We start from the raw sequence: 15,887 nt of genomic DNA on the forward strand, positions 1-15,887 counted from the left end.
CATCTTTTGTCTCCGTTGCTTTCTCTTCGTAGCCTTTTTACTGAATTCCATCACAGAGTTTTATAATTAAAAAAAAAATGTCCTGACAACCATTTTTGTAAATGGACCTTACCACCTAGCTGTCCCTTATTCAACGAGGGTGACAGTAACAAAACATGAACTTCTTGTGAGGGAGACAGCTGTCTACATCTGTCAAATTGTACAGTTTTATTACACATTCTCCCATTCATAGCTGGAGTGAAAACAATAAGGATACTGCTATACATTCCGTATAACCTTAAAAATGTAGCCCTACTTCTTACAAATTTAATCTCTCCCTCTCTTCCCCTAAATAAGAGGTGTTCTATTGCTGTTAGTCCTATTATTTATTATTATAGCTGTATTTAAAATAAAGCTATAATTAATAAATGGACCAGACCCAGAGTTGTTTTTTTTTTTTTTTAATCTAGCCTTTTCTCAAATCAAAGGTTTGAGATGACTTAGGGAGACAGATGCATCCAGGTGATATGGGATTTCCTGTTGTGATTTGCCAGAAGAAAAGGCCAAATTCTAAAAAGAAGAGAGTTAAGATCCATAGATATTAAGCCTAAGAAAGTAAATTCACTGGAATCATTTCCTTGTTTTCTTAGGAGAGATGACTAATTGATGGACACATATTTTGGGCTAAGTAGCCAACACAAACAACTCTCTGATCTTTGGCTTTCAGTGGATTTTTTTTTACATGCATAAGTAGAGATTTATTTTCAATGATTCGGTGATGATAGGCAGTGTAGGAACTAGTATAATTGTGTGGGCTAAGGAACCCTTATTGTTTATCACGTGAAAGGCAAAATATACCCAGCTTATAAAGCAAGCAAACTACAATGGAAGGAAAATGTCCCTGCTATGAGGCCAATGTGTAAGACAAAGATGAAATTTTAAAAACCACAAATACATGTATTATGACCCCTTGTACATTCTAGAGATTCAGCCTTGGGTGACAAGTGTATGTGAAATGGAGCTAGGTATGCTGAAGCCATCAGAGATAACCTTCCTATCACTATTATTTCCAGACTCTTGCCCTAGTCACACAACCTTATTTTCTTCACAGTTATATAAAAGAAGAAAGAGATGAAAGCTGAACCAACAGATCATTTAGTTGAAAAGGAAAAAAGATCTAAAAGATTTAAGTGATGATAACAGGGCTCAAAACATTTTCTTCTTTGCAATTTTATTTCAGTGTAGTTATTGTTATTTTATCACAAAGAATACTCAAATCAGTGCATCTTATCTCATGAAGAGCAAAGAAATCTACACATGCGACATATACATACAACCTGGCTACAGTTACTCTCTGTCATTTCTGTCCCTTAAAGCAGTCATTTTTTCCCTATTTGTTTGTTTGAAAATAATTACAGAACAATATACGAACAATTTTTTAAATTTATTTTTTACATTGTCTCCATCTCTTAATCATAAACTACAACAATTAGGTATAAACTACTGAGGTCAGATGCTGTATCTAGGGTCTTTCAAAGTCAACATCATTTAGACTTCTATTAGTCCAACTTTCCGTTGACTCTTAGCTTTCACAAATAAAAGAGAAAACAACTCTAAATTTTTAAAAGGGGGAAAATCAGTGTGTCACAGGAAGTTGTAGTTGGCTGATTACTGATTGCTTTCTGATCACCTGTGGAGCGCATGCTCCCTAAGCTTCTATGTCCTTGCCTCTCTCTCTCACTGTCTCTCCAAACATCTTCCTGTCTCCATACAATCAATCTACCTTGAACACGATGATTCCAAGGCTCTGAGAGCTCAAACAAATAGTTCCTCACAGACTTCAGAATGGTTCCCCAACCCCAGGAATGGCACTTGAACTTGCAGAGATCTCAGGTCAAAACAGAAATTTTCTTTTATTACTTCCAAGAAATTGGCGCACCTCTTACTAGGAATACTGACGGATTGGCATCCACATGTTTATCTTTGAAAAACCCTTACACGTTTGTTGTCATATCCTCTCTCTCTCTATCACAGTAGTACGAATTGGTCACACCTCCAATAATGAATACAGTATTCAAAAGCATAGAAGCATTTAGATATTAAAATTACGCCTTGAAATGAGTTTGAGAAATTGGCTTCCAATAACTTTTTAGAAGAGCGAGCTGCATTCGTGGGAGCCTGTGGGGGGCTGTGAAGCGGCATCCTCTCCCCGTGACGCTTTGCCAGCTGCTATAGAGAGGTTTGCGCCTCTAGAGATTAGCACTTTCTTAAATTCCTTAGTAAATATGAAACCAGGATACGCTCATCATTTACCTTGCTTCCACTTCTGCAGGATAGTTATCAGTTGCAAGAGAAAGGACAGATCCCTTTCACCAACAAGCCTTATGCCTAAAACCTGTTACTTTTGTTCTGTTTTGTTTTGTCTTTTAGCCAGACAACTGAGACATTTAAAAAATGGTATCAACTCAACATTAATTGTAAGATTACCTGTCAAGTATTTCACAAAGTATTTCATAAAGCCAAGTCAAGTATTTCATAAAGCCAAGCATTTTCATTCAGAGTTTTACTCCCTTTTGCTGGAACATACAGATCACTTATAGCTTCATTCCAAAATATGTGAACGTATATAGGGAAGTTAACATTCTTATGTGGAGTGTTATCTCACTGGACTAGAATTTTTTCAGGTTAAAAAAAAGCACATGTAGTGCAAAAAAATGTAGTACCGAAAAAAATTACATGTAATAAAGAAAAAAAGTACATGTAGTGCAAAAAACAAACATTAACAATGCCTGGGCAAAGATAAGTTTTTCCTTTACAGTTAGAAACTAATTCTTAAACATTTCCTTCTACCCTAAAAAATAACTCATCTAGAGTTTCTATTCACAGGAATGAACAAAGGTATGATCAGGCATGGTATGGTCTGAGCCAAAATTTATGTAACATACTTCTTCTTCGTATACTTAAATCTGAGACATGACTTTCCTGGAATAAGGTTATTCCTGTTAAATAGGGTCCATTTCATAAGACTACTATTAAGAAACCAAACTGACCACACATTTCCCATATCTCATTATGGTCACAGCACGTGTTCAGGCATATATCCCACCAAGAATATTGTAAACTAACAAGATAAGTAATGCTGAAGTACTCTGGAATTTCTGAAACTTAATTTCCCAGTACACACTGCAACAGGCTATTTATTGAAGAGAAACCCTACTAATTACAATGTAAAAAATATCAAGTCATTATAACTAGTAAGTAGGGTAGAATACTGAAAGCAAAAACTCATATCTTCCTTGACTTTACCTGTGGTTGACTTTTTCCAGTGTTAATGAATTCCCTTAATTTCTCTAAAATATTTTGCTTTTCCTAGTTGTTCATTTCTTTTAAGAGGTTGAAAGTTAGAGCAGTTGGTATATAACCTTTTCCCCAAAAGGTGCTAGAACCAATCCATACTTAGATTTCTGCTAATCAGTCAGAAGACCATTGAAACAGTGAGTAAATTCAGTACACATTTAAAAGATCAGGGTAGATTTATGAACTGGTTGCAATTTCTTTGAAATAACATGCAATGTTGCTGACTAGCATGGTCTGAGTTTGACCCAATCTGATTTATCTGATCCAGTTATATGATATAAAGTTCTGGACCCATCTACTATTCAACCAGCCATCCATTCCTTATCCCCCCCAAATATGTACTGAAGTGCCTACCATGATTGAATGCCATAGAAAAGACAAGGACTGGGTGATATGAGTTTCTGAGTATAATCAACACATTTGAAGCAAAAGACAATTTCACTTCTAAGTAGCTCCCACTCAGCTCAACATTAGACTCCAGCAGTAATAGATAGTACAGATGGCCTAAAGAACACCTGTGTGTATCTGTATGTCTACACACACCCGTGTATATATATTTATCTCTCTGTACAAACACTGCATATGTATACACGCTATCTATGTAATATATAATATATGTATAATGCATATAAATTCTAACAAGTGAATTCCTGTTATCTTTAAAATAGAACAATTGTATCTTGAAGTGGTAAATGCAGAGAACTGGTTTTATTGTGGATCTGTGGATTTAATGATTTTTAGGTGAAAAGGATGTTTAAGTGTATAATTTTTCTTAATTTAATATATTTATGTAAATGCATGCCTGAAATTTGGTTAGATTGGCTGTGTTTTGTGTCTTTTAACGTGATCAAATGTATTAAACTTTATCTTATGACTTGATGTATATGTGCTATTTTAAAATTCATTTTTTATATTTTAGAATTCTTTTTAAATTCCTAAATGTGCAGACCGATTATATAAACACTAATTTCTAAATACTGTATACCTAAGCAACTTCTAAAATTCCTTGTCTTGTCATTTTTCAGTGTTCTGACTTTAATCTTTTCTCCCCAAACATACACCGATGTCAGTCTATTTCAGTGTGTAGATGTATTAGGCAGCTCTGAAGATGTCCATCAATTTTACTCTGTTATAAATTAATGGCTTACACATGACTCTCTCAAGTAAATAAGAGCGACCAAGTCAAGGGTGTAGAAGAGCATTGACCAGGTCCTTACAGACAAAGTGTCCCAGACTTCAGGTTGCTCCTAGAAGTTTGGGCTGGGAAGGTGGCTCAGTGGTAGAGCACTTACCTTGCATGCATGAGGCCCTGGGTTCGATTCCTCAGCACCACATAAGCAAAAAGAAAAAAGCCGGAAGTGGTGCTGTGGCTCAAGTGGTAGAGTGCTAGCCTTGAGCTGAAGAGCTGAGGGACAGCGCCCAGACCCCACAACCGCCCCCCCCAAAAAAAATAGAAGTTTGAATTCAGGCAAAATGACACCATGAAAACTGTCCTCTAGCTGAGACCCACAAGTGCTCATGAAGCCCCTGGCGACCTCCTTCCAGCCATTACACTATGCTCCCTGGCCGTCTGTCATTCCTCACATACAGTGAATGATTTGCACCTTTTGAGTTCCTGCAGACCTAGAAAAGTGCTTCCAGACTTGAATAAAATAATAATATGTATGCACGCATGGTGCAGTGACGGAAGTGTGTTCTTGCTCATGTCTCTGAGTTCCTTCCCTGTCCCTTGTTTGGCTTTTCAGCTGTTTATTACTGTGAAATCAAATCCCTGCTTTAAATTCCCTGTGCCATAAACATATGAAGTGGTTTCAGGGCCCTTTCTCATATCGTGATGGACAAAGATATTCATAACAGTCTCTTAGCCACAGATGAAGAGTGTGGGGGAAGTGACAGAACCAGAAAGCAACAAGTTCGGGCTGCACAGGTAGCTTAGCGGTGGGGCGCTCGACTGGCATGCACAAAGCCATGGGTTCCACGCCCAGCACCAAAGAATAATAACGACAGAAGAAGACAGAATTAAATGGGACATGATGCGAGTCTTTCGAGGAACACATGAATGAGCCACATGTTGGATCCCTGTGTGGTCAGAGTAAACTGCGGTTTGGGTATCCTGCTTTCATACCTGATGTGGAGAACATTGATGTGGGACATTGTTCCCTTTATCACCACCGAGAATTCTCACAGCCCGTGGTGACACCATTGCAACTCTCAGCCCCAGACCTCACACCTCACGTGGCGGGTATTTGCATGCACTTGCTCCTCTACACTCACTTAATGAGGAAACTCTGAAGCTAATGAGCTATTTCAAATGGAAATACAATTTAACACACCAGATGCATTTAATCCCATCAGATTTTGTTTTCAGAATTGAGTTGGAAGGAAAAACCACTTGGATGAAATATTCCAATTTTCACAAGTTCACCTTTAATTGATTTCCATGTGATATTTTCTATGATTAAGACACATAGAATTTAAAAGGGGAAAGGAGGGGCCGGGGCCGGGAGGGGAAGGCTGCGGAGCGCCTGACTATAAAACTCATTCTTGGGACCACGCCAGCATCAGAAACTACTTGAGCTCACGCTTGTAACTTAATAAGATGTTGTCAGATCCCTTTGACATATTTATAGCCTTATAATTAAAACCCCTTGATGCAAAATCCATGTGCTTCATGTAAAGTAATTTAGCTTATCATAGGCACTCTGTTGTATGATCTATGACTACCAAAAGCCACCCGTGCCAGCTGGACTGGCAGGTAACAGGGCTAAGGCCAAGAGTTATGGATCCTGGGCCTAGGCCTTCAACCAATCAGGCAGCCTAGGATTCTGTCCACCTCACAGCCCTGGCAATAGCTTCCTCATGCAAAATAAATAAACACCAAGAAGAAATGTACCATGAAATATCTAACAGGTATCATGAAATATTACTAATTCTAAAATCCATGTAGAATTAAACAGCCAGGAATCTGTGACCTACTCCATTGCACACTCTGACTCACTTTTCTCTGTTCTTCCAACCCTCTCCCCCTGCTCCCTGACTCTCCCGTGGTTCCCTACCGCTTTCTCTGATGTACTATCTGAATGCTCCCTTTCTGTTCCTCCCATGGTGGGGTGGTTCAACCTACATTTCCCATCACTAGCTGGTCTGTGTCCATCATGTCTTTCCTGCTGAGGAAGTGCCCTCTACAGGGAGCTGCCGCGCTCTCCAGGATCCTTCCTGTCTGGTTTGGCAACTGTCACAAACATCAAGGTATGGGGGTTTTTGAACCATGTTCACAGAGGACTGCTCTCAGCACCCTACCTACCAGATAAAAGCATGATAGCACACAGAAGGGCACAAATGCCTGATGGACGTTATCTAAAAGGAAGGTAACTCAAGATCCCAAAAAAGCACAACTGTGATCCATCTGCTCAGACTGCCCTAACCAAGTACCCCACACCGGTGCCTCAGACCAGGGGAACTTATGATCTCACAGATCGAGAGGCTGGGAATCTAAACTCAAGCCATCAACGGGACTGGTTCCTTAGAAGGAGATGAATGAAGCATCTGACATCCTTTCCCTGCACCTCTCCACCTTCTCCCCACAGGGGTGCCCGCCCTGTTGGACACAGACACGGGTCAGATGAGAGTATGTTCTACCCTCATGACTTCATTTTTAACTTGATTCCCTCTACAAATCTTGTCTACAAATAAGGCCACATTCTGAGGTTCTGGGGGCAGGGGGCTGGACATCAACATAGGGATTTGAGGGCAGGGAGAGGAGGGAACACGATTCTGCCCATAGCACCGAGTCTCCAAAATGACTACAGACCTAGGGGAGGCTCATGTTCATGCTGTAAAGCAGTGCTTCCCAACATCAGGATGCCATCCGTCTCTCAGAGACTTGGCTAACGTACGGGTACTGATTCCGTAGGTCTGAGTCATACCCAGATTGTCTTTAACAAACTCCAAGGCTGTACTAAATCTGCTGGCCTATGGGCCACGCTTAGAGGAGCAAAGATGGACAAGTTCAAAGACGGACTCAGTGAAAACATAACCTTCTGGAAAACCCCGATACGTCTGGGCTTTCTGCTACTGTAACAAAATACTCGACACAAGCAACTAATAAAGAGGGAAAGATTTTTTTTTTTTTTTGACTCACAGTTTCAGGAGTTTCAGGTCATGGAGAGTTGGTCTGGTGGCTTTGGGAGCCTGTGGTAACATAGCACATGGTGGAAGAAGGAGGCAAAGGAAGCTGCTCTCCTCATGGCTGGAGGGAAAAGAGAGACAGTAAGAGACCACATCCTACGATCTCCTACACTCCCCTCTCACCCACCTGTTGAAGTGTCTCCACTATCCCAATCTGCCAAGCTGAGGACCAAGTCTTTACCTAGGGGACATTCCAGGCCCAAAATACAACATGGCCTAATTGTTATCTTGCAGACTTGGGCTTAGTTGAGTAGAGTATTGCAGCATCACTAAGCGTATGGGTCTGACAGTGGGTTGTTCCCAGGATGCTGGGGCTGTGTGTTGTCCCAATGGCTGCTGTTCCTATTTCAGCAAGAGCGTCATAACTCAACTAGGAAACTCCCATGCTGCAATTTGGCTGGCTGTTCAGATTACACTTTAGCTGGCCTGCTAAAGTAATGTATACTCTAGCAAAATAAAGGTTAACTTTAAGCAAGAAACTGGGAAGGACTGTTTAGAGAAAAAAGTTTTCAAATGAAAGTATTACTATGAACCCAAGTGCCAGTGACTCCAGCCTATAATCCTAGCTACTAAGTAGGCTGAGATTTGAGGATCAAGGTTTGAAGCCAGCCAGAGCAGGAAAGCCCATGAGACTCCTCTCTCCAATTAACTACCCAAACAAGCTGTGGTCCAAGTGGAAGAGCACTAACCTTGAGCAAAAAAATCTCAGGGACAACACCCAGGCCCTGAGTTCAAGCCCCAGAACTGACAAAAAAAATCACTATGAAAAAATATATTTAGATGGAGACATCGATTTTGAAAAACAAAAACAGAAAATGGGCTTCTGTATTATACTGAAGTTTACTACCAATTGTTACCTTTTGTATGATTATTTATTAGAAGGTATTAATTTATACGAAGGGAAGTTTCATTGTGACATTTCCATACATACACACACACAGAGCTTTAGGCTAACAGCAACATTGAAGAGAAAGTATGAAAATACTCTATGTGCTCCCTTCCTACATACCCTTTATCTCTGCAATCATCAGCACCCCACCAAGTTAATTGTCACATCCAATCATGTGACATGATTGACATACATGTCTACAATGACATGTCGTAGTCACCCAAAATTCATGGCCTTGGTTAGGGTTTATGCTTGGTGTTATACATTCAGTGTAATACATATTCTATGGCTTGTGATAAACAGATAAGTAGTTCCACTACTGTAAAAATCTGCTCTGGTTTTTTTCATTCCTCCCTACTGCTCTTGAGCTGCAATCATTCAGCACATGGCTACTAAAGACTGGACTCTTTCTTCAGTAATATCCATTTAAGTTTCCTTGGTTCATTCAACGACTTAAGGACACCTTTTGGTTCCTAGTTTAGCAATTATAGGTAAAACTGCTATTAGATCTGTGACTAAGTTTTGAGTGGACTTGTTTTAACTCTGGGTTAAAAACAGTTTAATTGCTGATCAAAGTTATAAGATTATATTCATAAGAAAGAAAACATGTTGAGCTGGGCACCAGTAGCTCACACCTACAATCCCAGCTCCTCAGGAGGCCAAAGCTGCACTCAATCACTCCTCCTCCAAAGAAGGTTTAGTACAAGTATACACAATTTTAATTACGTTCATTGTTCTATTTTAACTGTTTAATAGCCAGCTGGGCCGGAGGTTCATGAAACTCTTGTCTCCAATGAACACCAAAAAGCTGGAAGTGGATCTATGACTCAAATGGTAGAGTACTGGCCTTGAGCAATAAAGTTCTGAGACAGTGGTCAGGCCCTGAGTTCAAGGCCTAGGACTGGTGTGTGTGAGCATGCACATGCGTGTGTGTGTGCCGGTACTGGAGCTTAAACTCAGGACCTATGTTCTCTCTCAGCTTTCTAACTCACAATCTCTACCACTTGAGCCATGTATCCACTCTGGCTTTTTGCTGGTAAACTGAAGAAGTCTTGTAGACTTTTCTGCCCAGGATGGCTTCAAACCATGATCCTCCAGGTTTCAGCCTCCTGAATAACTGAATTACAGGCATGACCCACCAGCACCCAGCTCCGTGTTGCCTTTCTATTACCTGTGATCAAGAGTTCCTACTGCTTCAGATCCTCAGTAGTAGCTAGATTTGTCAAGCTGACAAATCTATCAATTCTGACAAGCAGAATTTTGCCGCTTTGTTATAATACAAAGATAAAATGATGTTGCTTAGCGTTGTACACATACCTGAAATAATGTCAAAAATGCCACTGAAGCAAATTGAGTGCCGTTTGTTGAAGAATAATACTTTCTAGCTAGCCATTGGTGTTTCCTGAATTGCACAGAGTAGCTTGGAAGCCACTCCCTCAATCCCTCTACCTCCAGAGAAAGTGCAGCATGAAGTACAACCATGTTAACTCGGCTCACTGGTCTATTTTAATTGTTTTATAGGATCAGCCCCAGAGGTTTGCTGAGAGGTAGATAGCATACAACACAGATGGAGGACAAGCTCTTGCTCAGGAGGACCTGGCGGGTCTGTGCTCTGCCACTCATTGTCCTTTCTCCACGGTGTGGCCAAGAACATTATTTATGCACCTTCCTGGGCTCTACTGTCTCCATCTTTGAAGTAAGGCAATAATCACCCTCTAAGGACAAGATACAATGATTTACGTAGGGACCTGGCACGAGGTTTGGCACATAGTTCATGTTAAGTAAATGTCATCATTGTTGGTAACTAGAGCCTATTTAGCAAGCAAGACCAAACAAGAGTTTGGTAGTAGGCCATTGCAAGCTGCCATTTGTTTTCTGAGGAGGGCTTGCTCGCTTATCTGTACGGCCCAATGTCACCCTCTAGTGCCAAAAACCTTGAACAGCAGACATCACCGACCAATCCACCAGAAAGCTATGTTTCTGAAATGATTATTCAGGTCCTCCAGTCCAGACACTCTGTGTGACCCAGTTCTACTCTACAGGTCCTGTTTTAGACCAGTCTTCCTCAGACTTTAATGTCTCACTTTTCAGTCACTTGGGGAGCATGTTAAGATGCAGGGTGTGATCCTCTGAGTAGAGAGGAGATATTACTTCTCAGAAACTCTCTCAGGAAATCCCAACGATGCAGTAGCATCCAGTGCTTTTCAGCACGGGATGTTCTAGGCAACTCTATTCACCAGCCAAACTCTTTCAAAAGAAACTGCCAGAAATTATAGAATTACGTGACATGAATAAGAGGAAAAGCCCTAAATGGGTACTCGAGCTAAAATATCCCTGGATCTTAAGAGAACAAGAGAATGTGCTGCAGGGAAAGTGCTTCAGAAAGGTCTGACCACGACGGGTGAGATGTGAGGTCATTCTTCACGTCTTTGAGGTCAGAATGAAATAAAGGTCATGGGCTAGACTATGACTTAATGCTGACGTTTCAAATTAGTCTGTGTCCATAGTTTGAAGCCCTCTGTAATAAAGACTAAATAGTGGCCCAGCAGGAAGGTCTAGAAGCAGCTGTGGAAACTGAGTCAGAGTCTCAGCATTCACTGGTTAGTAGCCTTGCCCATGTTTCATATTCAAGAGACACTGAAAAATCAACTTGCGCAAGAAATCACATCAGTGCTTGGTTTCATATTTGATCAAATAAATAGGATAATTGCTACAATATCTTAAATCCAGGAGATAATCAGTGACAATATCCTGTGGACACACACTTTTGGGGAAATCTGATACATCAAATTGTCTTCTCTTATTTGCATAGCAACCAATATTCATAATTTCTAGACACAAGAAAAGGGGAAAGGGACCTGAAGTTTATTTAAAGTTGTCCATTCAAAGAAGAAACTAATTGAGGCTAAGATGACTTAATTACTCAAAATTTCTAGATATTTGTGTTGCCTCCCAAGTATGACTGCCAAGTTAATGATAATATTTATTTTCATCTTTGTTTTTAAACATTTATTTCTGATGATGAGTTTAATAGGCAACCACGCAGTCACATTTTGTTGTAAGTTTGCTCTTATACTGCTAGACTCACTGTGTTACCAACTTTGGTAAAAATGAAGTTCACACAAATTTCCAAAGGCAGACAGAGCAGCACACACAGCCACCATGTGCATAGGCTCTTACATTCACCTCACAAAGCAGAGTGGTATCATGCTGGATGTGAACTCAGTTTAACCTACTTTCAACATTCCCTCCCTCCATCTTCCTCCCCAGCAAGATCCTTGAAGACTAGCCTAATATTTCTTTGCTTCAGTTAAAAAAAAAATTACCGGGTATGTCTCTATTGGTAGGATAGACGCTTGTTGTTTGTAAAGGCTTGTCCTTTTATTTTATTTTATTTTGCTTATTTTGACTTAGGATCGTATGTTGTGCTCCCACTAGTTGATTTTCCTCTCTGTAATATTAGATTAAAACCAAAAAAAGCTTTTCTGTCAATGTGATACAATGACTCCACATAGTGAGAATAAAGTTTAGTTAAAACAAAAGCAAAATAAACATCACCTTATATTTCTACATGGGGAAAAAGAAGATGGGAAAGAGAAGGAGGAGGAACAAAGGGACCAAGGGCAATGGGAGGAAAGGGGTAGAAAATAATTCTGGAGGTGTCCTTGCTATCATATTTTCTTTTCCTTGACACAGCGAAGCCTAACACTGGGATGGGAAACACTGGGCTCAACATAAGGTCATGTTAAGAATACTTACAATGCATTATTTGACTGGCAAATCTTTACTACTGCTTAGACTGAGCTCTATTGGGAAAGTAAGCTCTTCATTTTCACTATGCTCAGAAACAATATCCAGACATTGATATACCACTATTAGTGTATAAAAGTATTTAGTAGGCAAAGACATTTTTGGCTTAAATCTAGTCCTCTTTGGTTATTTATGTAAGGCCTATTTTATGGGCCTAGGTTAAGAGAAAAGGGTGAGATCTTAATTGCATCACAATTAAGATTCCAGGTGAGGTTTTATTTGGTCCACTAAGTGAGTGCATATCATTTGTCACCCTGAACATTGTTAAGATTCCAAACTTTTGCTCTAATCCCTACCCAAGATTGCTGGACAATGGGGCCAGGCAAGCAACCCAACCACCCACCATCAACATTAGTGTCCCAAGCTTGGAATTTAAATCTCTTGGCATATTTCACAGTAGAACATTATTGCTGCTCCTCTATGGGCTTCTGCGCTACTTTTCCTAGAAGCAGAGATGGCACCACAGAATAAATACTCAGATCCAGAAGGATTCCTGCAGGCAGGTAGGCTTGGCCAATAACAACATGGCCTTAGTGGCCTGCTCCAGGTGGAAAATAGTCAGTCAACTTTCTATACAGTCAAACTCCCTTGGGAAATGATGCACAAGAATGTTGCCACAAAAGGAGACCCAGCAGGTGCAGTTAGTCAAGAACAGCACTTCAGACTTACAGAAGGAAGGTAAGCAGTAGTAGTACTATTTGTGAAGAATTTCCCTCTGAAAACCCCCCACGTGACAAGACATCCTTACTACTCCCCAGGGAGATGAGTAAGTGCAGTGTTAAACATGTATTCCTAGGATCTCCAACTAGAATTTCAGAAGTCCACTTGGAAAGTCTTAGCTGGACTTACTCATCCTCAGTTCTACCTGTTTCCAAATGCCTTGAACAGGTAATTGAACAACACACTTGAAACCAACATGGTAGAGAGTTAGGCTCTTGAGGAAAACCAAGCGAGCCCCCAAATGTTCTGAAAACTGTTGTACAGCCAGAGCTGAAAAATTATATGGATATATCATCAGAAAACCCAAAAATGATATGGATTGTGCGCTGGCCAAATGTCTCAGTCTCCAACGAGGTGGTCAGGAATCAATCATCATTGCATCTGGCACCTGCAGCTGAAGATTCCTTCCACACAATCACTGTGCTGCAGCACCCACAGTTTTGCTGAAAACACTCGGCCAGGAAGAAGAAAGCTGGATGGAAGTCTCCAAGAAGTGGGCTGGGGTCATGAGCCCCTAAGGCCAGAAAGCCAAGCAACAAAGGGTGTATGTATCTTTCAAATGAAAACTAAACAACACTGCCTAAGGGTCAACTTAAAAGGAAGAAAGGGCAGGGGAGACGTTTTACTGTAGCTATGTAGTTATTGCTAAATCCTTTAGAAAAAAAGGGTGGATCAAGGGAGAAACACTATTTAAAAAGTTTTAGTTCCATAAAAATAAGTGAACAGAAATATAATTTATCTTGACCTTTGGGCATTTTCTCCCACATTGAGCTAATCAATGGTTGCATAAGGAGGCAGAGGAAGGACTCTGAGGTAGGAAGAATGAAGATGGATGGGACTCCAGCCCTTACACAGCGAGATCTCATACAGGAATTTACAGTAGGCACTGTCATGATCGATCTCATCAGTTACATTGGGACAGATGACATTGGCCAAGGTTGACTTCAATAAGACCTTCTATCCCACAAGCTTTCCTGGAGCCATTCCGGACTCGCATGCAATCTTCTTCCCTCACTTGTAAGTGTGAGCCAATAAAAAGTAGAAATGATGGGAAGTTACTTTGAAAGGTGATATACTGTGACACCTTGCTCACAGAAACTCTTGGCTTATGAAGACTTCAGCCACCATCTAAGCTGCTGCACCACTATGATGATGTTACGAAGATGCTGAAATGAGCCCACCTGCAGAGACCAGGAGAGCATTGGGCTGGTCAGCCTGCCCAGACAGTGCAGGCACAGGTGTTCCATGCCGCTCGCCACCTCCTGCTATGATTCCATGGGAGACATGGGGAAGAAGCCACTCAGCCCAGCCCTGCTCAACCCCTGTCCCAAAGAAAGGAGCTCTAACTAATGATTGCTTGTGCTGTGAATGACTCCATTTTAGAGCGAGTTTTTGCATTGTGATTGGTAAATGGAATAGTTGGGAAGGAAATGAACAGGGTGATGACAGAGGACAGAGTTACTGGGAGCAAGAGCCACGTTCAACAAGGAGGCGACACAAATCTCATCTCAGGAGAAAGAAATGAGGAGTGGAAGGAAATGCATCTCAAGCAGAAAGCAAAACCAAGACCGGGAGGAAGAAAAAGACCGGTCACATAGAATGAAGAATAACTGAAGTATTGGGAGAAGAAAAGAAGCTGGAGGCATGGGTAGGAAAAATGAGTCAAGGTCTTGTGGGACCCAGGAGGAGTTTGGTTTCATTTTAAATACATTAGAAAGCCCTTGGACAGTCTACAGCCACCAGCACACAGCGATCCACACCCATCTCTCCCCAGCTTCGCTTCCAAGGCTCTGCTCATCATTGCCATTCCTGTGGCAAACGAGCACTGACGCAAAAAGGGGCTTCCGTGTCTATTAGAAAGTGAAGAGGAGTGACGTCAGAACAACAGAGTGCTAGGCACAGAAAGCCTAAGATCCCCAACTGAAATGTCAGAAGTCCACTTGGAAAATTTTGTAGAGAGAGCTATCACTGCCATTAATGTGTTCTGCCCACGGGCCTGTACATCAGAAACTGCACCTCCAATCCAAACACGGTCTATTGCTGACCCCAACATCTGGTCCTCAGATCTCTCAACACGGCCCTCTGATTTTCATCAGTACGTTTGCCTGTTTACTAATTTATATCTATTTTCCGCTGGCAGGAGTTTCACTTTTCTTCCTCACTGTCGGCAATGTGGGTATAACTCATTCGCAAATGAATGACTTGCTAGAGCAATGCAGAACAATGACAGACACACCAAAGGTTCGGTTTTCTAGAAAAATCTACACGTGTAGTGAACTCGATCTTCTAATCCCTCCCTTCTGGTGTGGGGAGGAGCTCCGCAGGCCACCACCTGCTGTGTTGGAGGTTTGTGAGGTCTGGGTTGTTGTTTTTTTTCTGAAATCAGTATTTGTGGTTCTAAAGGCCCTCACAGGACTTCAAGCTCTGTGAGCAGAGAAGGGGGTGGGGCGGTAGCAAGATGGGGGCTGGGAGGTGAGCTGGGCCTGGACTGGGTGGTCCACTGGTTCCTATCATAACTATTTGAGTTTCATTTACATTTTTCTCTGGGTTGGGCAGGTCCAAAGCAGTGTTATTTGATGTTGAACACCTGCCTCTGTACACAGAGAGCGGCGGCCAGCTCTGCCAAGAGCAGTATTGACATTTCTGCCGTATGGAATTTATAGAATCGCACACTGGGGCCAAAACCTGGATGACCATGGCCTCCATCTGGTTCAGGGGATTCTGGCTCCAAAGGACTCGCCTGTTTCTGATGACACAGTCCCAGTCTGTCCTCGGGCTTTCAGCGCCTGGGGATGTAGGAGCAAGCATGTCGGAAGCCATTGGATTGCAGTCACTGGCCATTTTTATCAAGGCCAGACCCTGTGGTGCTAACCGACGTCTCGGGGGCTCCTCAGCCACAGTCAGAGCTGTAATCCAGCTCAAAGTTCCAGGGCTCCAAAAGCTC

Source organism: Dipodomys merriami, unplaced genomic scaffold (genome assembly GCF_024711535.1).
Source record: "Dipodomys merriami isolate MVZ:Mamm:240054 unplaced genomic scaffold, mDipMer1.0.p SCAF_15, whole genome shotgun sequence".
Taxonomy (NCBI): domain Eukaryota; kingdom Metazoa; phylum Chordata; class Mammalia; order Rodentia; family Heteromyidae; genus Dipodomys; species Dipodomys merriami.